The sequence below is a fragment of the Lissotriton helveticus genome, chromosome 4_1, assembly GCF_964261635.1.
Source record: "Lissotriton helveticus chromosome 4_1, aLisHel1.1, whole genome shotgun sequence".
Lineage (NCBI taxonomy): Eukaryota > Metazoa > Chordata > Amphibia > Caudata > Salamandridae > Lissotriton > Lissotriton helveticus.
In genome coordinates this window covers 250,099,997-250,127,009 of record NC_136063.1, presented here as the reverse complement: position 1 = coordinate 250,127,009, position 27,013 = coordinate 250,099,997, and positions in this window count along the sequence as shown.

The following is a 27,013-nucleotide window of genomic DNA, read 5'->3' as shown; positions in this document are numbered from 1 at the left end:
CAGAGCTTCAATGGACGGACCACAGCTGCGTCCACTTCACCTTCAAGAGAACGACGACCCACCAACACCAGCAACAGGCGGCCCGCAGAAGCTGGAACAAGATCACAACAGACCAGCTCGCCACCTCCCTGAGCCAGCACCCCCCTGCCAGCTCAGCGAACCCCAGCCAGGCCGCCGACAACCTCACGAAGTGGATCAGCAACTGCGCGGACGAACTCGCCCCACTGAGGACCCCGCCTAGCAGACACAGCAGCAAGAAGGCCCCATGGTTCACCGACGAACTCAAGAGCTCCAAGAAGAACTGCCGAGCCCTGGAGAAAGTCTGGAAAAGGGAACCGACACCGAACAACAGGACCTCCTACAAACTTGCCACCCGGAAACACCACCAGCTGATCCGCGCCGCCAAGAAAACAGCATTCAAGGACCGGCTGGACAACAACGCACACAACTGCAAGGAACTCTTCAACATCGTGAAAGAGCTTTCCAACCCCAGCGCAGGAAACAACGACATCACCCCATCGCAAGACCTCTGCAACTCCCTCGCTTCATACTTCCACAACAAGATCACGGACATACACAGCAGCTTCAACAACCAACCAACGCACACCATGACCGAACAACCACCCCCCACCACCACCCTCCACGCCTGGACCCCGATCAGCACCGAAGACACCATCCGCACGATGAACTCCATCCACTCCGGATCACCGGCCGACCCCTGCCCTCACCACGTCTTCAACAAGGCCGACGCTGTCATCGCACCCCACCTGCGAGACATCATCAACACATCCTTCGACACCGCCACCTTCCCTGAGAGCTGGAAGCACGCCGAACTCAGCGCCCTACTCAAGAAACCGACAGCGGACCCCACCGACCTCAAGAATTACCGCCCCATCTCGCTCCTCCCGTTTCCAGCCAAAGTCATCGAGAAGACCGTCAACAAGCAGATGGCCGCCTTCCTCGAGACGAACGGATCCCTCGACCCCTCACAGTCCGGCTTCCGAGCCAACCACAGCACCGAGACCGCCCTCATCGCCGCCACCGATGACATCCGAGCCCTGATGGACAATGGAGAAACAGCGGCCCTCATCCTCCTAGACCTCTCCGCGGCATTCGACACTGTCTGCCACCGCACCCTAGTGCAGCGCCTCAGCAACGTCGGAATTCAGGAGAAGGCACTGGAATGGATCATCTCCTTCCTCGACGGAAGAACACAGAGAGTCCGCCTGCCACCGTACAAGTCAGAGGCCTCCGAAGTCATCTGCGGCGTCCCCCAAGGATCATCTCTGAGCCCCACCCTCTTCAACGTCTACATGAGCCCCCTCGCGGCCATCGTACGCAAACACAACCTCAGCATAATCTCCTACGCCGACGACACCCAGCTGATCCTCTCCCTGACCAACGACCCCGCCGCCGCCAGAGCCAACCTGCACGAAGGGATGAAAGAGGTAGCCGAGTGGATGACGACCAGCCGCCTGAAACTGAACTCAGACAAGACGGAGGTCCTCATCCTGGGCTCTTCACCCTCCGCCTGGGACGACTCCTGGTGGCCACCCGCCCTGGGCACCGCACCCAAACCGACAGACCACGCACGCAACCTGGGATTCATCCTGGACTCCTCCCTCTCCATGACCAGACAAGTCAACGCCGTCTCCTCGTCGTGCTTCAACATCCTGCGCATGCTACGAAAGATCTTCTGGTGGATCCCCACCGAGACCAGGAAGACCGTCACCCAGGCCCTCGTCACCAGCCGTCTGGACTACGGCAACGCCCTATACGTCGGTACCACCGCCAAGCTCCAGAAGAGACTCCAGCGGATCCAGAACGCCTCAGCCAGACTCATCCTCGACATCCCACGAACCAGCCACATCTCCGGACATCTGAGAGACCTTCACTGGCTCCCCGTCAACAAAAGAATCACCTTCCGCCTCCTCACCCACGCACACAAAGCTCTACACGATCAAGGCCCGAGCTACCTCAACAGCCGAGTCAACTTCTACGCTCCCAAACGCCACCTCCGATCAGCCAACCACGCCCTCGCCGCCGTCCCCCGCATCCGAAGAGCGACTACAGGAGGAAGGTCCTTCTCCTACCTGGCCGCCAAGACCTGGAACTCCCTCCCGACCGACCTGCGCCTGACCCAAGACCACCTCTCCTTCAGGAAGAAGCTGAAGACCTGGCTGTTCGAGCAGTAGCGGCCCCCCCCCCCCCCCCAGCGCCTTGAGACCCTACGGGTATGTAGCGCGCTTTATAAGTGTCACTGATTGATTGATTGAAAGTATTTAATTTGACTTGCGTTGAGCAAGGACAGTACCATAGATCAGCATGACCGCCCCCGTCTTTTCAGACATTAATCGTTTGCAAAAAAATTAACGATCTTTCGGCCATCTGAGTTTTTCTATCATCAGGGCTTTAAGCTAGGCGGATCCTGTTAGTACACAGCACGGACTGTATTGGAAATGTGACATTGAAACGGGACCCTGATTACCCCTCTATTCCTGCCTTTCACTCACTATCAAGTTTTTAATGTCCTTAGATAGCACTTAAGGAGTCTGTACAATGTAACCTGTTATAAACCATTACCTCAAAACAAAGTCACTTATTTATCCCGAGCAAGGGAAGTAATGACTGTTGACCTCCAGCGCCTCAGGAGATTAATTAATGTGCTGGGGTGCCGAGCAGCTTGTCTCGTCGCTCTCTGTCATGCAAGGAGAACGCAGAGCAAAAACTTGCATGGGCGTCGGAGATTGGGTGTGAAGGAGCCAGCGACTGCCAGCAGAAAGGGGAGGCATGAAAATCTGAGAAGCAGTGGCGGAGAGCTGCATCGGAGGGAAATGCAACATGGCCATATATACCAACAGAGAGGAAAAGACCATTGCTGTGGGGAGAGGGAGGAGAAATGCGACACGGCCTGGCGGCCGTGAAAGTGAAACTTGCAAGGGCGTCGCAGATTGGGTGTGAAGGAGCCAGCGACTGCCAGCAGAAAGGGGAGGCATGAAAATCTGAGAAGCAGTGGCGGAGAGCTGCATTGGGGGGGAAATGCAACATGGCCATATATACCAACAGAGAGGAAAGGACCATTACTGTGGGGAGGGGGGAGGAGAAATGCGACACGGCCTTGCGGCCGTGAAAGTGAAAGTACGGCCGGCCGGCCATGAATAATTAGGGGAGGAGAAATGCCTGAAGCAGAGCGCACGCTGGGGGAAGCTTGTGGGAGGGAGGCTGGTGGCTTTGATGTGCATTGTGCACGCGCTTTTTTCACGGGCACAGCATCAAATCGCCCCGATGGTTAAGCTCTGGTTAAGTCCCTATATTCTCGCAAGCTCAATGAGCAAGCGCATTGACAGGCGAGACCTAAAAAGGAGAGCTTCAGCAGTCAGCTTTAAAGAGACGTGTCAAGGAGCGATCTCTAATCATGATTTATTTCAGAGCTGGTGTTCGTTACAATATTTATGTGTGACTGCACGAAATGTTCCAAAAAAACAAGCTCTCTTGCTTTGGCTCTTTCTTAGAAAGTTTCCCACTGATCTGTTAAACGTGGTACTGGTACAAGAAACAAGCATTAGAAATGCAATCGGGCTCGGATTTATTTGAGTTTGAGCTAATGGCATTGTAAATGCCAATGTATTGTTGCTATGTGTTATGGAGTGTGTTCATGTGGTGTGTGCTGCCAGTGATCTCCTTGTGAGTGTGAGAATATTGCACCGTTACTGCCTGTGATATCCTTCTTGTGAGTGTGAGAAGCTTGCACCTCTGCTGCCTGTGGTCTCCTTGTGAGTGTAAGAAGCTTGCACTGCTGCTGCCTGTGATGTCGTTCTTGTGAGTGGCAGAAGATTGCACCTCAGCTGCCTGTGGTCTCCTTGTGAGTGTAAGAAGCTTGCACAGCTGCTGCCTGTGATGTCCTACTCACTACTCTACTCTACTCACTACTCTACTCACTACTCACTACTCTACTCACTACTCTACTCACTACTCTACTCACTACTCACTACTCTGCACTCACTACTCACTACTCTACTCAATACTCACTACTCTGCACTCACTACTCTACTCACTACTCACTACTCACTACTCTACTCACTACTCTACTCACTACTCACTACTCTACTCACTACTCTACTCACTACTCTACTCACTACTCTACTCACTACTCAACTCACTACTTTCTACTCACTACTCTACTCACCACTCACAACTCTACTCACTACTCACTACTCACTTCTCTACTCACCACTCACAACTCTACTCACTACTCACTACTCGCTTCTCTACTCACTATGCTGCACTCACTACTTTACTCACTACTCTACTCACCTCACTACTCTACTCACTACTCTACTCACTACTCTGCACTCACTACTCACTACTCACTACTCTACTCACTACTCTACTCACTACTCTACTCACTACTCACTACTCTACTCACTACTCACTACTCTACTCACTACTCACTACTCTGCACTCACTACTCACTACTCACCTCACTACTCTACTCACTACTCACTACTCTACTCTACTCACTACTCACTACTCTGCACTCACTACTCACTACTCTACTCACTACACTACTCACTATTCTACTCACTACTCACTACTCACTACTCACTACTCACTACTCTGCACTCACTACTCACTACTCTACTCACTACTCACTACTCTGCACTCACTACTCACTACTCTACTCACTACTCTACTCACTACTCTACTCACTACTCTACTCACTACTCACTACTCTACTCACTACTCTGCACTCACTACTCACTACTCTAATCACTACTCACTACTCTGCACTCACTACTCAATAATCTGCACTCACTACTCTACTCACTACTCTACTCACTACTCTACTCACTACTCACTACTCTGCACTCACTACTCACTAATCTGCACTCACTACTCTACTCACTACTCTACTCACTACTCTACTCACTACTCTACTCACTACTCACTACTCTGCACTCACTACTCTACTCACTACTCTACTCACTACTCACTACTCTACTCACTACTCACCACTCTACTCACTACTCTGCACTCACTACTCACTACTCTGCACTCACTACTCACTACTCTGCACTCACTACTCACTACTCTACTCACTACTCACTACTCTACTCTCTACTCACTACTCACTACTCTACTCACTACTCACTACTCTACTCACTACTCACTACTCTACTCACTACTCTGCACTCACTACTCACTACTCTGCACTCACTACTCACTACTCTGCACTCACTACTCACTACTATACTCACTACTCTACTCACTACTCACCACTCTACTCACTACTCTGCACTCACTACTCACTACTCTACTCACTACTCTACTCACTACTCACTACTCTACTCACTACTCACTACTCTACTCACTACTCTGCACTCACTACTAACTACTCTGCACTCACTACTCACTACTCTGCACTCACTACTCTGCACTCACTACTCACTACTCTGCACTCACTACTCTGCACTCACTACTCACTACTCTGCACACTCACTCTGCACTCACTACTCACTACTCTGCACTCACTACTCACTACTCTACTCTACTCACTACTCTACTCACTACTCTACTCACTACTCTACTCACTACTCTGCACTCACTACTCTACTCACTACTCTACTCACTACTCTACTCACTACTCACTACTCTACTCACTACTCACTACTCACTACTCTGCACTCACTACTCTGCACTCACTACTCACTACTCTGCACTCACTACTCACTACTCTGCACACTCACTCTGCACTCACTACTCGCTACTCTGCACTCACTACTCACTACTCTACTCACTACTCTGCACTCACTACTCACTACTCTACTCACTACTCTGCACTCACTACTTTACTCACTACTCTACTCACTACTCACCTCACTACTCTACTCACTACTCACTAATCTGCACTCACTACTCACTAATCTGCACTCACTACTCTACTCACTACTCTACTCACTACTCACTACTCTGCACTCACTACTCACTACTCTACTCACTACTGTACTCACTACTCTACTCACTACTCTGCACTCACTACTCACTACTCTAATCACTACTCACTACTCTGCACTCACTACTCACTACTCTGCACTCACTACTCACTACTCTGCACTCACTACTCACTACTCTACTCACTACTCTACTCACTACTCACCACTCTACTCACTACTCTGCACTCACTACTCACTACTCTACTCACTACTCTACTCACTACTCACTACTCTACTCACTACTCACTACTCTACTCACTACTCTGCACTCACTACTAACTACTCTGCACTCACTACTCACTACTCTGCACTCACTACTCTGCACTCACTACTCACTACTCTGCACTCACTACTCTGCACTCACTACTCACTACTCTGCACACTCACTCTGCACTCACTACTCACTACTCTGCACTCACTACTCACTACTCTACTCACTACTCTACTCACTACTCTACTCACTACTCTACTCACTACTCTGCACTCACTACTCTACTCACTACTCTACTCACTACTCTACTCACTACTCACTACTCACTACTCTGCACTCACTACTCTGCACTCACTACTCACTACTCTGCACTCACTACTCACTACTCTGCACACTCACTCTGCACTCACTACTCGCTACTCTGCACTCACTACTCACTACTCTACTCACTACTCTGCACTCACTACTCACTACTCTACTCACTACTCTGCACTCACTACTCTACTCACTACTCTACTCACTACTCCACTCACTACTCTACTCACTACTCACTAATCTGCACTCACTACTCACTAATCTGCACTCACTACTCTACTCACTACTCTACTCACTACTCACTACTCTGCACTCACTACTCACTACTCTACTCACTACTCTACTCACTACTCTGCACTCACTACTCACTAATCTGCACTCACTAATCTACTCACTACTCTACTCACTACTCTACTCACTACTCTGCACTCACTACTCACTACTCTGCACTCACTACTCTACTCACTACTCTGCACTCACTACTCGCTACTCTACTCACTACTCACTACTCTGCACTCACTACTCTACTCACTACTCACTACTCTACTCACTACTCACTACTCTGCACTCACTACTCTGCACTCACTACTCTACTCACTACTCTGCACTCACTACTCACTACTCTACTCACTACTCTACTCGCTACTCACTACTCATTACTCACTACTCTGCACTCACTACTCACTACTCACTACTCTGCACTCACTACTCTGCACTCACTACTCACAACTCTGCACTCACCACTCTGCACTCACTACTCACTACTCTGCACTCACTACTCTGCACTCACTACTCACTACTCTGCACTCACTACTCTGCACTCACTACTCACTACTCTGCACTCACTACTCTGCACTCACTACTCACTACTCACTACTCTGCACTCACTACTCACTACTCTGCACTCACTACTCTGCACTCACTACTCTGCACTCACTACTCACTACTCTGCACTCACTACTCTGCACTCACTACTCACTACTCTGAACTCACTACTCTGCACTCGCTACTCCCTATTCACTACTCTGCACTCACTACTCACTACTCTGCACTCACTACTCACTACTCTGCACTCACTACTCACTACTCTGCACTCACTACTCTGCACTCACTACTCACTACTCTGCACTCACCACTCTGCACTCACTACTCTGCACTCACTACTCACTACTCTGCACTCACTACTCTGCACTCACTACTCACTACTCTGCACTCACTACTCTGCACTCACTACTCTGCACTCACTACTCACTACTCTGCACTCACCACTCTGCACTCACCACTGCACTCCCTACTCACTACTCTGCACTCACTACTCTGCACTCACTACTCACTACTCTGCACTCACTACTCTGCACTCACTACTCTACACTCACTACTCTGCACTCACTACACTGCACTCAGAACACTCACTCTGCACTCACTACTCTGCACTCAGCACTCACTACTCTGCACTCACTACTCACTACTCTGCACTCACTACTCTGACCACTCTGCACTCACTACTCTGCACTCACTACTCTGACCACTCTGCACTCACTACTCTGCACTCACTACTCTGCACTCACTACTCTGCACTCACTACTCACTACTCTGCACTCACTACTCTGCACTCACTACTCTGCCCTCACTACTCTGCACACTCACTTTGCACACTCACTCTGCACTCACTACTCTGCACTCACTACTCTGCACTCACTACTCTGCATTCACTACTCTGGACTCACTACTCTGCACTCACTACTCTGCACTCACTACTCTGCATTCACTACTCTGGACTCACTAATGCATGGTTAAATAATACGTAATTAAAAAGAACCCATTTCATTTAAATGACCAAAATGTGCTCTTCAGTCTCGAGTGCAGTGTCAAGTGATAGCATGTCTCCTAATTTAGTGCCAGCTTTCTCACCTTACTATTTGGCAATGATTCAGGCTTCCTGTTCTCGTTTGTTTGTTGTGCTGTTAGACTAGGTTTTGCAACATTTGGCACCATCACTTGCATTGTTCACATCCTGGCTCATCTTTATATTTAAACGTGTGCTGAAGGATAATTTTCCTACCCATGAGTTGCAACAAAGTCCGGGAAGCTTTGGAAGCGCTCTCTCGCCCAAAGAGACACCCATTTCTCAGCGCTGGTCCCTTTAGAAAGTGGATTAAAATAACTTCCATGGCTCCTGCTAAATTCAGGAATAGTTTGCAAGGCGCTTTAGCGAACTTTCAATTGGTGACAGTATTGAGCAGGGATGGTTCCCCTCCGATGTGCGCATTGACATCCTTTTCAATAATTCCTCCTTCCTTCCTCCCTGGTGACATCAAGGATGCGATCCATCAAGGTTCGCCATTGAAACAAAAGAGGGCTAGCACTTTTTAAAGAGCACACGTGAGGTGCTAACAGTGAAGAAAGTGATTAATAATGACAGAAAATGCCTGCCGCGTTATTGATGTGAGTACGTGTCCCTTTTATTTTCGCTGCATTGTGAGTCAGGTAAATAGCGCCTTCCTGGTGATCGATTTGTTAGCTGTGTTTCCAGCTGTGATTTAAGTAGATGTTACAGAATGGCAGCTGCAACAGCATGAAGACAAGCAATTCATTACACGGAACACCACCATGGCTTCACAAAAAAAGTCACTCTTGGCAATTTTCCCTTACACACATCCATGAACCACGGCACCAGAGATCCTTCACGCTTGTGCCCGTTCCACAGCGCGCCCGACAAACGCACTGCTCGATGGTGAACGCACGCACACCATCTGGAATGCATTACACGGCCACCCTGACAGCTCCTAATTGATATTTATGGACGGCCGTGCGCGAAACCGCCGAGAAAATGCCAACATGGACGCCTAATGCCCTATGGCATCAAGACTACTACAAAAACAGCACAGCGACGACCAATCAACCTTCAGATAAGAAAAAACTAAGGAATGTGTCTTTCCCGAGGCCCTAAAGACTCTTTTTTTTTTTTCTGTTACATTAGGATCTCGGAGCTCCGCCCGAGCCCTAAAAAGGGAAGTCTAAAAACAACGATTTTCCATTTTAATTCCCATTAGCAACAGTTCTCTGATACTGAAAAAAACAACTTGGCAGAAGTTAGGATTTTACTCAGAAAGAATGCTATTACTTATAGTAAATCTGTTTAGTAGTTTAAGGAAATATTTGTTGAAATAAGTCCTTGGTGTGCTTATGAAGGGGTACATTTTTCAGAAAAGTTAGTGATATCTGGACCGTTATGCACTAAAAATTAAAATTACTTGCTGATGGAGCAGTCAGCCAATGGGGTACTGCAAAACCTGGTATGGTACTGCCGTAATTGACGTTCTGATTGGCCAGCCGTAACTTTTCATGAAAATGCTGTGGTGGTCATGTCAGTACTCCGGGAATCTCGCAAGCTTCCACCTAATGGTACTATGTCACCACTCAAGCTTCACAAGGAAGCTTACATTGTTCTGTGGTACCATGAGGTGGAAGCTTGCGATAGGGATGCCCTAAGAGTACAGCAGTACCTGAAATGTTTTGGATTTTTTTATAAAAGGAGGAAGAAATTGCATGATGGGTGCAGAAGGCCAAAGGAGGTGCACTGTTGGGGCTGTGTGCATGCAAAAGGAGTGGGTGCTGTGCCTGGCCAAAGGCCACATCCTGCAGCCATCCCCTGCAGCACATGGACAATGATCATGCACAGCTGGGGTTTGCTGAATGTGAAGGTTTCGGACTTGGTCCACTTTAGAATATGATCAAAGAACCCAAGAAAATCAGTGAAAAAAGCAAAGGTTAAAGTGACATTTTAAGTTTCTAATACCTTAATTTACATTAAAAAAATAAAAACAAAAATTCACGGAAAGATTAAAGTTAAACTGATGTTGTAGTTAGTTGCTGGAATGAAGCATTAGCTAATGTTTAAAAAAATCTAAAACTTTGTAAATTTACCAGTTATAGTTTTGTCAAAAAGCTATATAACTTCTGCCCAAACATGATCACGTATGACTTTAAATAGTACAACACTCATGACGTGAATTTTCGTTTTTAAGAGGACAAGAATATGGATTGGGTGTTTTCCTGTGGGTGGATGCGCTGCCTGGCTGAAGGCCAGTGCATAATGGGGTGGAAGTTATAGTTTTTAGGTCGAGCCTTTGAAAACGCGCGAAGCGCGTTCTCGCTGAGAGAACTATAGTCGTCGGCTCTCAGGCTCGACCTAACAAAGGAGTGGAGACAAGTGATGGCCACGCGCAGCACGCGCATCATTCAGGAGCATGGCAGAGGGAGATTCCGACGCACGCTTTAGGATTGGGTCGCGCGCATGAGTTTGTCTGTAGCCAGCTCGCGACGCGCACCTGGTATGTTTCGGTTTCTGTTTTTGGCGCCCCCGGGGGAGGAGGAGGCCGGTGGAGAGGAGGAAGGAGCGGCGGAGATCCCCTCCTCAGACACCCGGTGTAGGTATCGACTACCCTCCACGCTCGCTCTCAGAAGTCATTGAAGCTGAGCAAACCTCCTCGTAAGCAGCACCGATTTCGCAGGCCGCGCCTGGATTGCCGGCTGCCGTAAATCTTCCACTTGCCTCCTGTAAAATGTTGGCTTGTTTTCGATGTTTGTGTTTTCTTCTTTCACCGGTGATTTGGAAGGGACGGGAGACCGAGCAGTAGCGAACCGGCTTCACTGACCGATGTCAGACGGGTGACAAGCTATCCAGAGGAGGCCGGGAGTGCCTGGAGAAAGGGATCGCGTGGGCCTCGGAAAGAAGCAACAGTACCGGCTCGTGAGCGTCCTGGACATTTGGCACGGGCGGTGACGTCAAACAAGGAGCCACCCCGGCAGGTAAAGCTCCTGGTGCTCGGGCGGGAGTTAGGTCAGCTGCTAGATCAGCTGATGAGCACCGACATCAATACAGAGAGAGATTCCAAGTTAACCATGCCTGGGTTGTTTATAGCTTCAGGGCTCCAAGTGACAGAATGTATAGCTAAAAACTTTTCGGTCAATTGCATGTGCAACAGAAATAGCACGCATATTTTGTTCCATTATTGTGCATTTTATTTAGAGTATAGCTCACCTCTAGCAATCTCACACTCCCCGCCAGTCACAAGTGGTGCTCTCACACCTGAATTTTCTGAGCACCGTGTCCTCCCCCTGTACTTTTGCTTTCTTTTTTTATATTCAGCACCAAACGTACTGGAATGCAAAGATAATAACAGAATTGGGCCATAATAGGGACTCTCGGTTTTCTACTGGTGCATTAAGAATAAATACAGGCGGAAGACGATGTTACCATATTTGTTATTTTTTTTTTAAACTAAATTGACCGATACTAACATTAGTTTAAGAGACTGTCGGCACGGCACGGTCAACCGTGACGGGCTGTGTCTGTACGGATTGAAAGAGCAATGGTTAAAAAAATAATAATACCGTTCCCTGAAATAACTGACGAGATGCACATGTTCGGATTACAATGCTATAGTGCCGAAACCTGACACGCATTCAATAGTGAGTGGGCTTTTATTAGCTAAATGTGAAAATACCCTAGGTGGGACTTCCATTTCTTCTCATAATGCAGCATAAGCAAAACGAAACAAATGTGAGGTCAACAACAAATACATATAGATTAGTAGATGAGGAAATGTTTAAAAATAAACATTATAAACATGTGAGCCTTAATTATAAAGTTTTAGACACACCTGACACATAAGTTGAGTTACTCAAATGTAACTTTTACTGAGTCTTTTCATTCTGCCATCACACGGCCACACACTGACACCAGCCTGCAGCCAACCCCGAACGGACTTTACCGTGCTCTTTTACCAGCGGACATGTGACTTTAAGTCACATGGATGTCATGCCCCAGGGCTGAGCTTTCAGTTAACACTGTTGCACTCTTCGCGGGAGCCTTTGATGTCAGTAGTCCTCTACAAACGCCAAATGCATCTGATTAAAGAACCAACCTAACATGTTTCTTAAATCCTTTCACCCCACCCAGTGCACAGCTTGTCACTGGAACCATGCGTATTTAATCTTTATTGCTTGCCATGTAGTTGTCAAACAATGCTTTCTAGTGGTACAGACACTTTGGCCTAGCAACGGACACCTGTTCACCCTGTGGAAATAAATACATAGTCAACTCCTGTGGCCCACATGCCTAGGTACAGAGGACACTACATCCACTTCACACTACTAGTCATATGGGCTGTGCGATAATGAAGTGCTACTTAAATTGCAAGTGTACCGAACTCATTCAGTAAGGGGGTGGGGGTTGGTAATTGTCATTAATATAGAGCACATTCTCCATCAAGTCCCCTTTTTGTAACTAAATGTTCAGAAACACGACCTCGGTGTGATTGGAAAGAGTGGCCTCTTATTTACTTTTTACAACTTACTGTTGTTTGTTTTATAGAAAGGCCTGAAGAACCTTTGTGTCAACACAAATTGACAAAGTGCTATGACCCTTCAGTTCAAGAGGAACAGGTTCTGTCCCATCCTCCCAACAAATCAGAGGTTGTGACCTCTCCTCTTGACCAGCCCACTGAAGTATGAGGCCCTTTGGTCAGTTCATATGCAACAGGTTCTGTGAGCTCAGCCACAAAGGTGGTAGGTCATTCTGCCACACAGTGTGGCATGCTTTGTCTTGGGGCGTATCCCACCAAGCACTGGTAAAACAGCCTCTCTATCTTCCATGCACCTTCTGCGGCAGTCATCCAGCCATCTTGGGTGTTTATTTGATGAAAGTCTAAACTGCTAATGCTGGTGCTCCCCGGTGCCAGGTGTAGCACTGTAAGGCCCCACTGAAAAGTAAACAATTATAAGGTTGAAACGTCAATACTTTATTGTTATCCCCATCACATGATTGAAAACCATGAGTATTCTTAACTGGATCCTTTGTGTTCCTTCGGTCTCCGTGTGGGAGTGCACTCCTTTCATTGAATTGCTGCAGGTCTATATTTATGTATGTGGTATTTCTATAGCATGAACGTAGCCAAAAGGCTGTCATCTGGACAAGCGCTGCCATGCCATCTGGGGCATAGTGTGGCAGCAGAAATAATGTCCCATACGCACAACAATTCAGTAGGACTCTATACCTCAGTAGGACTCTATACCGCAGTTAGCGTGCTTGTCGAAGTGCAGGCCAACACCGAACACATGCAACATTGTCACAGACCGGCACCAAGTAGGAGAGGTTTTGGGGCGTAGGCTGTCGCATGCAGGGACTGCAGGATTGTTATACTGGCCGGCCACTATCACCGATATAAGGGACAAGTACATGACACAGCCTATTCTTGTACCTGCTTATTCCACCAGTCCATAGCATGGATTATTGATTGGTGCCTATGTGTGCTATTTCCCGTGTTTTATGTGGTATTTTGCACAGGGGCTTACTATGTGGTAGAGGGTATCTTTTTGAACTTATGTTTATTATGCTTTACTGATGAAGCTGCTCATCAGGGAAGCAAGCAAGACGAGTGTTTCAAGTGTGAAGCTGTTGCATGAAGACAGGTCAAGTGCATTGTGTGCTCCTCTGCATTTATGCTGTTAAAGGGTTTACTGGTGCACTGTACTCCTGAGTCTGCACTGTCTAAGAGGTGTTCTTCCCACTGAGACTCTGACACAATGGCCATATTTATTATTACAATAACCTGTACTTAGACATGCCTGGTCATGCTTGTTTTGAAATGACATAGAGTATTTGATAAAGAAAAATTCGTGCAAGCGCAGGAGTTGTCACCGCACACTTGTGTACTTCTGCCTGTGCACGTATCACCAGTGCTTTGATGGTGGTAATGGATTATCGGTAGGGCCACTGGAATTATGCTATTTTTTGGCCGTAGGATTTTTCGTAAATTTTGGGATTTTGCCGCATTTGCCACCTAATCCATCATCTGCTGCATACTCCTGCAGATTTCAACAGCAACAAAAAAAATTCTCTAGCTCAACCGGTTTAAAAGTTACTAAAAACACAGCGACACATGCTGCTGTGCAGTGGAACGGGCTTTGCAAAGGTTGAGTAGTCATCTTTTTGTTTCTTATTGCTATATTTGGGTGTTAAACTGGTACTAATGAGGTGCAACGTGTCCCCAGACAGCGTGCAGTGTAAAAATATGAAAGTAATATTATCATGAGATGTGCCGCATAAGTTACTTGAGAGTTGTTTGGGATTTAGAAATGCTTTTACATGCATGAGTGTCTGACAGGCCGTGTTAGTTACTCTTTGCGGTGGTGCCATGTTCTTTATAGGCCGCCCTTGCTGCCCCGGGTGGGGGAGTGCTTTTATGTGGCCTTGCGTGTGGCCACTCTACATTGTTTTGTGCCCTTCCGCATTATATCAACTTCCATTTTAATCTGCGTAAATCAGAAATAAGGCCGGCTCCAAGTTTGTTCACATTGTGGCCTCTGCTTCAGATTTGTAAAAGAATAAACACCAGTGCCCCACAGATTTCTTCATAAGCTCACTCCACTACTCCTATTGTAATTCAGATACTATTTCCCAACCTCCACCCTCCCTTTGTTTATGCCCTCCTCCCCCATAACAGAAATACGATAAGAAATTAGCATTAGAACAGGCAGAGAAAAGTTCCCAGCATTGCATGGACAAAAACTAGAACAATTTTTTTTGTGTTAATTCTGTTTTTATTAGGGTCGTTCAGTTGTACATAAAGTTTGCTTGTTTTATTCATGTGTATTGTGCAACTCTTTTCTTGGTTTTAAAGTCTCTGCTTGTTCAGTTTACTTGTTTCACTGGTGCCTGGTACATAAATTCCCTGTGGAGGAAAAAAACGGTGTGTTCCATTCTGTAACGCAGAGGCCTCAGCAATGCTGAAAATGGTACTGCCCTATTTTTTGGTACCAGTAAAAAAAAAGCATTTGCAATGTAATAGGTCTTGCATTTGTGAGAGTTTAAGATATTGGCATTGTAAATAACAATGCACTTTATTTATGTTTTAAAAATCAACAAGTAAATAAAAGGCATTTGTCATTTACAATACCAATAGCTCAAACTCTAGTAAATGCGAGACCTATTGCATTGCAAATGCTTGTTTTACTAAACTATAACTGGTGTATTTCTGTGGCCTTTGTAAATATAGGAACTAAATTTACAAACGTTACTAAGGATTCTGTATGGTCCCGGTATTTGCCATCTGTGTCCACTGGTGAGGAGGTCCATGCGGTAAGTCGTGAGGGGGTGACACCATGAGTAACCCGCACCGGGTGACACCAACCCTAGTGACGCCACTGATTAAGTGAACTCAGAATGTTCTTACAAGTGCTCCAGACTCCATCTCTATGAAAGTGGTTGAGCCGTGCATGCGTGGGGGGGCGATAAAAATTGTCTGGCTTCTTGCATAGCGTGCACAGCCCAGTAGATTGTATTTTCTAGCTGAACCTCTGTAGCATAAGGTTGACATCATTTGGACATTGTACAGAGACATGGATGAGAGAAAATTAGACATCAACCAAGGAAGACACATGTCCCATTAATAGTACAAGTGTTGCACTAAAAATTATTAGATGGTGGGTGAATGGGGACATTCAGATATTATAACCATTCCAAATCTTCCTCCATCTACATCATCTTCTGAAAGTTAAGAGATTGCAGAACTGTACAGATTGAATCGTTTTTAATCAGAGTGACTAAGAAACTCTTGAATAAAGCAGAAAAAGCACCACCCAGAAATTCCGTAGGTAAAAATGTACATGTATCCCAGCCTAAAACTAGGTGGGTTTCGACTGTATGCAATCTATACGGCAAAATTCCACCTTTAAAGCTGCTGGTAATTTTACATGCAATACGAGAAGGGGATTGCCATCCTACCTTCCAAGACGTTGTTGGATCAACTTAGGTGTACAAAAAAAATTCTAAGCTTAATTTAAACAGTTTTTCCGGTACAGAGATGCCATTGTCACTTGGCTAGGTGAGGCCCGGGAAGAAAACTGCCATTTTATATTGACATGTTTCTTAAGCTGCTGTCTTTTCTGCACAATTACTTTTGACATACATTTGCTTGTGTAACAGTGCAGGATCACTTTCACTGAAACCACATAGCTTACAATTCAACTTCGTAAGTACACTATCATGACACCTTGAACATTTAGTACAAGGTCAGACCACACATTGTGCAAATGTTGTTTGTTATTCGTCCATGAAGCAACATGGCTAGCACAAAGACAATAAACAATATTGGCCCAGCTGAAGCACCAACATGGAAGCATGGATAATGTTTATTATAAATACACATGCATTTCCGTGCTCAAATCAGAGGAGCACTGTGCTGTCATTGCGAGGTCATCACCGTGTCGGAGTCTCATCCGAGCTGATTCCTGTTTACCCTTGGCACGGAGGAATGTCCAACTTGTGAGCTAGATGGGGACCTTCATACCTGGTCTGGGGAGTTAGATCATCCAGTAGGGGATTCTTGGCAGAGCGCCCACCCTAGGCAGCTATGTTAGGGAGCGCATATAGTAGGAGTATAAGATACCCAGTACTTATATGCGAGCATACATAAACTGTTTCAACATGATGGTGGAATAATTTACTCTTTTCACTGTCCTTTTATTGCTAATCACTTTATCTGCTTCTGTCTATTAATCATTTCAGCACATATATTGTATACAAGAATCACAATGGATCAATAAATATGGAAAATGCTCATTTATGTATTTTGTATTTATCTTTCTGAGTGAGCATAAGTAATTGAGGAAAAAAGTTCTAGATCTGTAACCTTTTGGGAAGTCCACCAACCTTTAGGTGGACTTGCTCCTTTCATGGTGCAGCTCCATCTGGTAGCTGCTGCTATCACCATTTCTGCTGCTGACCCCTGGTCAGGAGTTCAAGGCCCTCCACCACCTACAGGCTCCTGCCTGCGCCTCATCACTGGTGTTCTAGTGGCAGAGCATCACTGCTCTGCTGCTTGAGTGACTGACTGCCCTTTTGTTTATCTTTCTGCTTTTCTCTCTTTCTTTTATTCTCTCCTGCTTCTGCCTTTTTGCTTTTTGTTTTAGTTCCTGTTGTTTGCTCCTTCGTCGCCCCTGCGAACCGCCGCGGTCCAGTCCCGCTCCCAAGTTTTCCCACCTCCAAGCTGTCCAGCCACCGTGCAGCACTACTTAATGGTGGCTGCTGAGCAGTGAAAGTACAGTCCACTAGCAAACACAAGGAGATGATGGATGGCGCGCTGAAACTTTTCAGACACTCACCCCCACTCACAGATCTGGGTTGAATCCATCATCGTTCTTTAGCTCACTTTGCCACCCCAGTTCAGACCCGACCACATGCAGTTTTGGCCATGTGCCTCATTGGAACAGGCAGCCCGAACTGCCAAGCCAGGTCTTCTCTAAACTTGAAAGTGCAGTCCACTAGCATTTAGTGGACTTGATCCTCCCACAGCACAGCTCCGTCTTGTAGCTGCTGCTGTCTCCACTGCTGCTGCTTACCATTGGTCAGGAGTTCAAGGCCCTCCTCCACCCATAGGCTCCTGCCTGCGCCTCACCTCTATTTCTCTAGTGGCAGAGCGCCACTCCTCTGCTGCTTGACTGCCCTTCTGTCTCTCTTTCTGCTTTTCTCTTTCTCTTTTATTCGCTCCTGCTTTTGCCTTTTAGCCTGTCTTTTTGCTTTTCTTTTCCTTTTGTTACTGTTGTTTGCTCCTTCGTCGCCCCTACTGCTGCAATCCCCCATAGCCCAGCCCCCCTACAGTGACTCTTCCCGCTCTAAGTATTCCAGCCTCTCAACTGCACGACTGTCCAGCCCCTCCCACAGCACTACTTAATGGTGCCCACTGCTCCCATCCATGTCTGGACTGTGCAAAGTGCCAGGTACCCTGATTCTCGGACCTTCCACTGCTATGATGCAAGCACCCACCTCACCCTTAACTCAAGATTCCAAACCGCCAGCCACCTACTGACGCCGAAGGAGACCCATGGACCTTCACCCACACCAACACGCCTGCTCCTCTCGCTGCACCTGACTGGCTCAACTCCATCCTCATCAACATGCGATCCATCCAGAATTCTGGGACCTCCCCAACGCCACCTCTACTAACATCGCCTTCTTCTCAGAAACCTGGAACAACCCCAGTTCAGGACCAGACATCGTCATTGCCATCCCAGACGGCTACAAAATCACCCGCACAAACTGCGTCGACCGACAAGGAGGAGGCATCGCCATCATCCACAAGACCACCCTCCAACTGACCACACACTCATACAACTCAACAACACCCATGGAACACCTCCACATCCACTTCCAGATCAACCCCAAAACCTCCCTCAGCAACACCCTCATCTACAGGCCCCCGGGCTCTGCCTGCCCTTCACCGACACCATTGTAGACCTCATCGCACCCCAGGCTCCCGCATCCACCGAGTGCATCCAACTCAGAGACTTCAACTTCCACCTGGACAACCCCAGTGACCAGAACACCGCCTCCCTACTGAAGAACCTCGCGAACCTTTGACTCAAGCAGCTAGTAGTGAACGCACCCACCCACACAGATGGACACACGCTCGGCCCTGTTTCACCACCAGTAGGAACATCACCTGCAGCCACACCACCGAACTCCTCTGGACCAACCACCACTGTGTACATTTCACTTTCGTTGAGCCCGCCACCCTCATCACTGCCACCTTGGTATCTGGAACAAGGCCACGGAAGAATGTCTCATCGACTTCCTCAGAACGACCACTCCACCAACACCAACAGATGGCAACTCTGCAGCTCGCAACCTTCACTGATGGATCTCTAACTGGGCCGACATGTTGGCACCCCTCAAGAAGATTCCAGGCAAGCAATACTCCAAGAAAGTCCGCTTGTTCACTCCCCCCCTTCACAAGTCCAGATGCACCTGTTGAATCTCAAGAAGAGATGGAGGATGAACCAAACCCTGGAAACCCACGCTAACTTCAAATCCGCAGTCAATGCACACCACCTTCTCCTCAAAAACACATAGAAAACTGCCTTTCAAGACAGAATAAACAACAATGCACACAACAGCATAGAACTCTTCGCCATTGTCAAGGCGTTCACCAGGCCGGCCAAACAGCAAGACCTCAGATATCCCACCCTCCGAAAGCTTCTGCAACAAACTCGGCAACTTCTTCCTCCACAAGATCAGACAGATCTAGGACAGCTTTGGCACCCAAGAACCCGCCACTACACCCGCCAACATCACATGCAACCATGCTTCACCCAAACAGATTGTGCTCAACGGGACTCCGCTCACCACAGACAACACACCCAAGACCATGAAGAGAACCACTCAGGATCCGACTATCGCGCTCCTTGCCCTTACCACACCTTACATAGATCAGCCCCCGTCCATCGCCCTCCGCTTCGCAGCACCATCAACTGCTCCATTGAAACAGCCACCTACCCTGATGCCTAGAAACATGCCAAGATCAACCCCCTGCTGAAGAAACCGTCCACTGACCCAACAGAACTAAAGAACTTCAGGCCCATTTCCCTCCTCCCCTCCCCTTCCCAGCCAAGGTCATTGAGAAGGCCATCAACGACAAACTCTCCAAGTTCATTGAAGAGAATCATGTCCTGGACACCTCCCAGTCCTGTTTATGAAGCAACCACAGCACCGAGACCGCAATCCTTGCCGCCACCGACGACATCCCCTCCTCGATCAGGGCAAAACCACAGCCCTCATTCTACTGGACCTCTCTTCTGCCCTGGGACATCGTCTCCCACCGCACCCTAATCACGAGACTCCACAACGCTGGCATCTGCGACAAGACACCGGACTGGATCCACTCCTTCCTGACTGGTTGAGCACAGCGTGTCAGACTGCCCCCGTTCCTCTCAGAACGTACCAAGATCAGCTGCAGAGTGCCCCATGGCTCCTCCCTGTTCCCCACCCTATTCAACATCTACATGACTCCCCTCACAGCCACCGTCAGAAACCATGGACTCAACATTATCTTTTACGCCGACAACACCCAGCTGAACATCTTCTTCACCACTGAACACACAGCCGCCAGAATCAACTTTCACAATGGAATGAAGGCACTTGCTACCTGGATCCAAGGCAGCTGCCTCAAGCTCGACTTGGACAAGATCGAAGTACTCATCCTGGGAACCACCCCCTCAGCCTGGAATGACTCCTGGCTGGCCACCACACTAGGAACCCCTCCAACCCCTACAGACCATGCACGCAACTTTGGCATCATACTGTACTCCTCGCGCTCAATGAACTGCCAAAACAATGTAGTATCCTCATCCTGTTTCCACGCGCTCCGCCTGCTTCGATAGACTTTCATATAGCTCCCCAAAGAATACAGAAAGACGATCATCCACGCACTCATCACCAGTAGCCTTGACAAAAGCAACACACTCTATGCCGGCATCACCCAGAAACAGCTCAGGAAACTACAGAACGTCCAAAAGGCCCCAGCCAGATTGGTCCTCGACAAACCACTATCACATGACACAACTCCACTGGCTAGCTAACAACAAGGGAATCACTTTCAAGCTCCTCACACATGCCTACAAGGCTCTCCATGACTCAGGATCAGAATATCTGAACCACTGCATCACTTTCCAAACACCCACCAGACAAACCCGCTCTGCCCAACTCGCCCTGGCCTCAGTCCCACAAGACCAGAACTGGAGGAAGTTCATTCTCCTACCTCGTCGCCAAGACCTGGAACCCTCCACCTTGGGCAATTCACATAGTTGACCCAGTTCAGGAAGGACCTCAAGACCTGGCTCTTTGGCTAAAACCTCCACACCCAGACGGATCAGCAGCCAACCCCCTAGCCCCGGCACCTTGAGACCCTCCTGAGTGAGTAGCCACGCTTTACAAACACCTGATTGATTGATTTAAAAAAAAAAAATGTATTAATCTTTTTTATTGTTTCAATTCCAAAATAAGTACATCTAGTTACATTCTTACACCCCAGTAAAGACCCCCTCCCCCCTGATCCGACTATCGCGCACCACCATCAGTCATTTGGCAGTATAACATCAGCATTGTCAGTAAGATACACAGCCATTTAGCCAACAACCCATACAGAGGGCAGGCGGCGTTGCTCCTTAGTCTCGTATCTCATGGTTAATATCAGGCATTGTGACAGACTCATTACTGTAGTTTACTAGTTAGAGCTAGGCCAGCATCGCCCCCGCATACACCATCTTAACCCTCGACCCGTGGGGATGTCGGAGTGTTATCAGCGCTCTTGCCCGTCACATATGCGTGATAGAGACTCCAGAAATTCTTGGGCCTACTGGTGGGGGGCTGCAGCTTGCTGTAATTTTCTGATTAGGTGCAGCAGTAGAGCATGTCTTGCTCCCAGCGCTTCAGGTTTGGTAAGGGGCCCCTCATCCAACAGCAAGCCAACACTCTACGAGCCATAAGAAGGCCCATATCAGCCAGCCGCCTGATAGCTCTGGGTAGTCTTTTAGTGAAACCCAATAGCGCAACCAGGAGATCCGTGGCGATCTCAACCTCCGTCAGTGCACTTATTTCAGCAAATATTTTCTCCCAGAACTCCCACACTCCCGGGCACTGCCACACCATGTGCATGAAGTCCGCCTCCGGGGCGCTGCACCTCTCACAGTTCGCTGTGTCCCTCAAGCCATATTTGAAGAGTCGTGCCGGAGTGTAGTATACTCTATTTAAGAATTTGAAATGAATCAATCTATTTCTGCCATTTAGAGAGTCCTTCTTAGTGATTGTGCAGCAATAGCTCCATGTGCTATCATCCAGTGTCAGGTCCAAGTCAGCCTGCCATGCTAGCCTCGCCCTGGAGTATGGGTACCGGGTGGGTGTTGGACAGCAGTCCTCTGGGTGCAGTGGTTTTGAGTACATGCGAGAGTTCAGGGACCTCGGGGGGTACCGCCAAGTCCTCTCCCAATAGCTCGCTCAATGTGCTGCGCACTCTGTGGTACTGAAACCGTGTCAGTAGGGGTGGCGGCTCAGCCGTGCCCAAGGCCTGCTCCCATGTCTTGACTATGCCGTCCGTAAACAGGTCTCCTGCCGTATGTATGTTCAGTGTGTGCATAGCTGCAATTACTCCCTTTTCCAATAGCGGCGGGATCCACCTAGCCCAGTCAATCGGCATTATGGGTGAGTACAATAGTGCCCCTCCCTGCATTCGTAAGAGGCTGTGCCATGCGTGGTTGGTGACAGTCAGTGAGTCAAGTATGCCTGTTCTACGGTCCAATTCTCTGAAGACTGTGTGGGGGAGACTATCCGGCTGCGCGAATTTTTTTTCCATACGTACATGGGGTATGTTCCTGTCCCCGTGCACCCATGTATGCAAGTGTGTCGCCTGCGCCGTTCTGTAGTACGCCTCCATATCTGGCGCCCCCAACCCGCCCAATTCGTATGGCATAATGAGTGTCTTTCATTGAACACGTGGCTGACCACCCGCCCAAGCTAGTTTCGTCAGCTGCTGCTGTAGTCGCTTAAAGAAGGATTTGGGAAGGACTATTGGTAATGTAAGGAACAGGAATAAGAACCTCGGGAGCACCACCATCTTCATTATAGATATGCGTCCCATCAGGGATATCGGGAGTTTGCTCCATCGTTCTACATCGTCCTCCAGTCTGCTCACCGCAGTGCCGTAGTTGGCCCTGAGGAGAATGTCGGAGTCCGTGTGCAAGTGTATTCCTAAGTATCGAACCGTATCTGTGGTCCACTGTAGGGGGTACTCCATCTGTGTCTGTTGCGTTAGTGGTGTGAGCGGGAAAGCAACTGACTTGGTCCAGTTGACCCGCAGCCCAGAGAGCGCCCCAAAACGCACCACTTCTCGGAGTACTGACGACAAGTTGTTATCCGGGTCACGTATGTATAGCAGGGTGTCATCTGCGTACATTGAGACCGTTATATTGTAGTCTTGAAGACCTATACCTTCCAGGGCATATAGGAGGGGCGAGAGCGGACACCCCTGTCTAGTGCCTCTGCTTATAGGGAATGGATCTGTCACCAGGACTCCTATTCAGAGAGTCGCTCTCGGTCCATGATACAGCGCCCCTATCATGTGCAGGAAAGGTCGTCCTAGCCCCATACGCTGCAGTACCTTACTCATGAATGGCCACTCCACTGAGTCAAAGGCCTTTTCCATGTCTAGGAAGACAGCCAGCGCTTTTACGTCCGGCCTGACGTGTTGGAATACACCCAAGACAGTGCGTATGTTATATACTAGATTCCTGCCCGGGACAAACCCCGCCTGCTCCGGGGCAACCAGACCGTCCACCAATAGGGCCAGCCGAGTGGCCAGTACCTTGGCGTATAGTTTGGTGTCAACATTAAGTAACGACAGTGGCCTATAAGAACTGCACTCCTCCTGAGGTTTGCCCGGTTTCAGTATGGCCACCAAGAGGGCCTTCCTCATTGAGTGCGGCATTTCTCCCTCCTCACATATTTCGTCGAACTGAGTCGACTAGTGTGGGAGCAGTTGCTCTTTAAAGGTTTTATAGAAACCGGCCGTCAAGCCATCTGCTCCTGGAGCGCTACCCGATTTCATACTAGCCAGAGCTTCTAATATTTCGTCGTTGTCTATCGGCTGCATCAGGAATTCCCTTTCGTGGTCAGCCAGAGCAGGGATGTTTATATGGCTTAAGTAGTCATCTATTTCCTCTTCCATGTCGTCCTCTTTCGAGGAGTACAGTACCGAGTAATACGATTTGAAGGTGTCAGCAATTTCTTTTTCATCTGTGACAAGAGTACCGGACGCTGTGTGTACCCCAGGTATATGATGACGTGGTCGCATCCCCTTCATGAGGTTGGCTAACACCGCGCTCGGGCGCTCTCCTTCCCCATACACCCGTGCCGGGGAGTATTTACTCATGTGGCATACCTCTCTGTCCGCCTCCTCATGGTACTCTGCCAACAATGTCTTAATGTCCGCGCTCACTGCATCATCCGCATGGAGAGCCTGTTTGCGCTCCAGTACTGCGAGCTTCCCCTCAATTTCTGCCAGCCGTCGCCTGATTCCCCTAAGGATACCCGAGTGCTTGGCTATCGCCACCCCTCTGATATATACTTAAAGGCTTCCCACACTGTCTGAAAGCTCTCAACCGATCCTATGTTTTTTTCAAAAAATGTGTCTATGGCTTCAGCCAGCTCTGCCTTAAACACTGGGTCCAACAAGGAGTGTGGAGGGAACCGCCAGGTAAACGGTGGAATGCGCCTGCCCAGTAAGGAAATGCCCATTAGAACTGGTGAATGATCCGATAAGGTTCTAGGCAAGACCCTGCAGTCTGTCACCCTGTTTAACAAAGAGTAAGAGGTCAGCAAGTAGTCTATTCTGGCATGGATGTTGTGAAAGGCAGAGAAGTGCGTATATCCTCCCTGTTGTGTATTCCTAGACCGCCATACATCCCCCAGGTCGAGGCAGGTGACTGCGTTTTGCAGCTCCAAGGCAGCGGCCATAGGTCTGCGGTGGGGGCCTGAGGACCTGCCTAAGGTCGAATCCATCACTAAGTTGACGTCTCCTCCCCATAGCACGTGGGTCCCGTTGTGTAGGCATTTAATCTTGGCAGTGAGCGATCTGTAGAAGTCCGGTGAGTCAAAGTTAGGGCCATAAGTATTGACCACCGTCAAGTCCATAAGTGGGCCTGTGCACCTGGATATGACAAATCTCCCATCGAGATCCGCTTCTAGCGTGTGATGCTGCAGCTTGGTTTTGGGTTAACCCACGTCAGGACCCCCCTAGAGCTGGTGGTAAACCCTGCAGCCGAAATGTTGCCCTCCAACCCTCTGCTGCGGAGCATGCGGCTATGTAGTGGGAGGTGTGTCTCTTGAAGCAGAGCTATGTCAACGTGCTGGCGCTGTAGGTAGCTAAGTACTTTCCTAACTTTGCGGTGGTCATTTAGGCCTCTGATATTCCAGGTGAGAATAGAAAGTGTAGGAGTGCGTGTATCTGTGTCCTCTAGATCGTTGTTAGCCATTACTCCTCGAGGGTGTATCGTAAGCAAGCATGTGTTTGTCTGTGTGTGCAAACTGTGGTGAGTGCTGCGTCAGATTCTGCAATTTCCCCAACAGTACAAAGCAAACTTCGGAAAAATTCATATACTCTGAAGAAGAATGTCCCTCAATCCCCCCACCCACCTCCCACAGCAGACCTTCCCCAACTTGGCCCAGCATGGTGAAAACCCCCACCCCAACAACCTTCCTTATCATCAAACAACCCAAAAGTGGGATCAACAGAGCCCAAAGCGCGGGGGCCAAGGTTGCCAGTAGTGTCGGCCGATTCTCTGGGCAGTGACCCCCCTGACGCCACTCCCACTGCTCAAGCTCTACAGGAGTTATGCCAGCGCCCGCCGCCCGGGCCCAGAGCGACAGCTATAATGTGTCGGCAAAATCTCATGCCTCCCAGCCGGAGTGTAGCAAGCCAGGGCGTAGGCTCACACCCTCCCGAACTTCGCTCCCGCACAACATTTAGTCAGATGTGCCGGCACAAGGCGCGGCTTCGAAAGTCTAAACATAAACAGTCTCACCAGCATCACGGCCTCTCCAGAATCTCCAGATCAGCATACCGGGATATAGGCTGGAGCAGCCCAGTGAATTGTTAATGTCCATGTAGCCTCATCTGAGCGTTAGATCATGGCAAGGAACTCCTTTAGCTGTGCGCTGCCTAAGTAGTGTCCACTCTCCCATGGTGGCAGTGGTCCTAGTCCTGCTTATCCAACCAACCACCTGAGTCCTCCTCGCCATTCTGATTCTTAGGGCTGCCTGTGCGTTCCTTAATCCAGACTTTCAGTGCCTTTTGCAGGTCCTTGGGATTCGTAAAATGTGAGAATGGCCTTGTCTATTAATTCTCAATTTCGCCGGGTAGAGCATAGCATAATCCAAGCCTAGATCGCAAAGCTGTCTCTTATACGGGGCGAAGTGTCTGCGTTCCTCCTGTGCCTTCGCGGTGAAGTCCGGGTATAGAGAAATATCGGAGCCCTCATATCGCAACTTTCCCTTCTCGCGGGCCACCCGCAAGGCCGCATCTCTGTCTCTATAATTCAGGAGTTTTGCTATGATCGGCCTTGGGGGCGCTCCCGATTGCGGACGCGGGCCCAGTGTCCGGTGTGCTCTTTCTACCACAAACATCGGCGAGAACACCTCCGCTCCCAGCAGCGTAGTCAGCAATTTTTCGACGAAGAGCTCCATTTTGCCTGCTTGTGTGGTCTCCGGAACTCCTGTGATCCGTATGTTCAATCTACGAGAGCGGGCCTCCAAATCCTCCGACTTCTCTTGTATTACTTGCAGGATCCTACATTGTTGCTTTAGGAATTTATCCTGTTCTGTTTGCGCTTCTTCGGCCTCAGTTATGCGCCTCTCCGCCATGTCTATTCTCTCCGCATGTTTGTCGACTCTCTCAGTCATTGCGGTCCTTGCGGTATGATAATGCGTCTATCTTGGAGCCAAGCGACGCTATGCTGTCTTGACTGCCTTTTTCCATGGACACCAGCAGTGTCTTAATGTCTGCGTAGATCGTGGTTTCAGCCGCTTTCTCCTGCGAGTCCGACTCCGTGGTCTGCGTCTCCGGGGCTCTGGTGCGGCGCTGTTCAAACGGCAACTTAGATT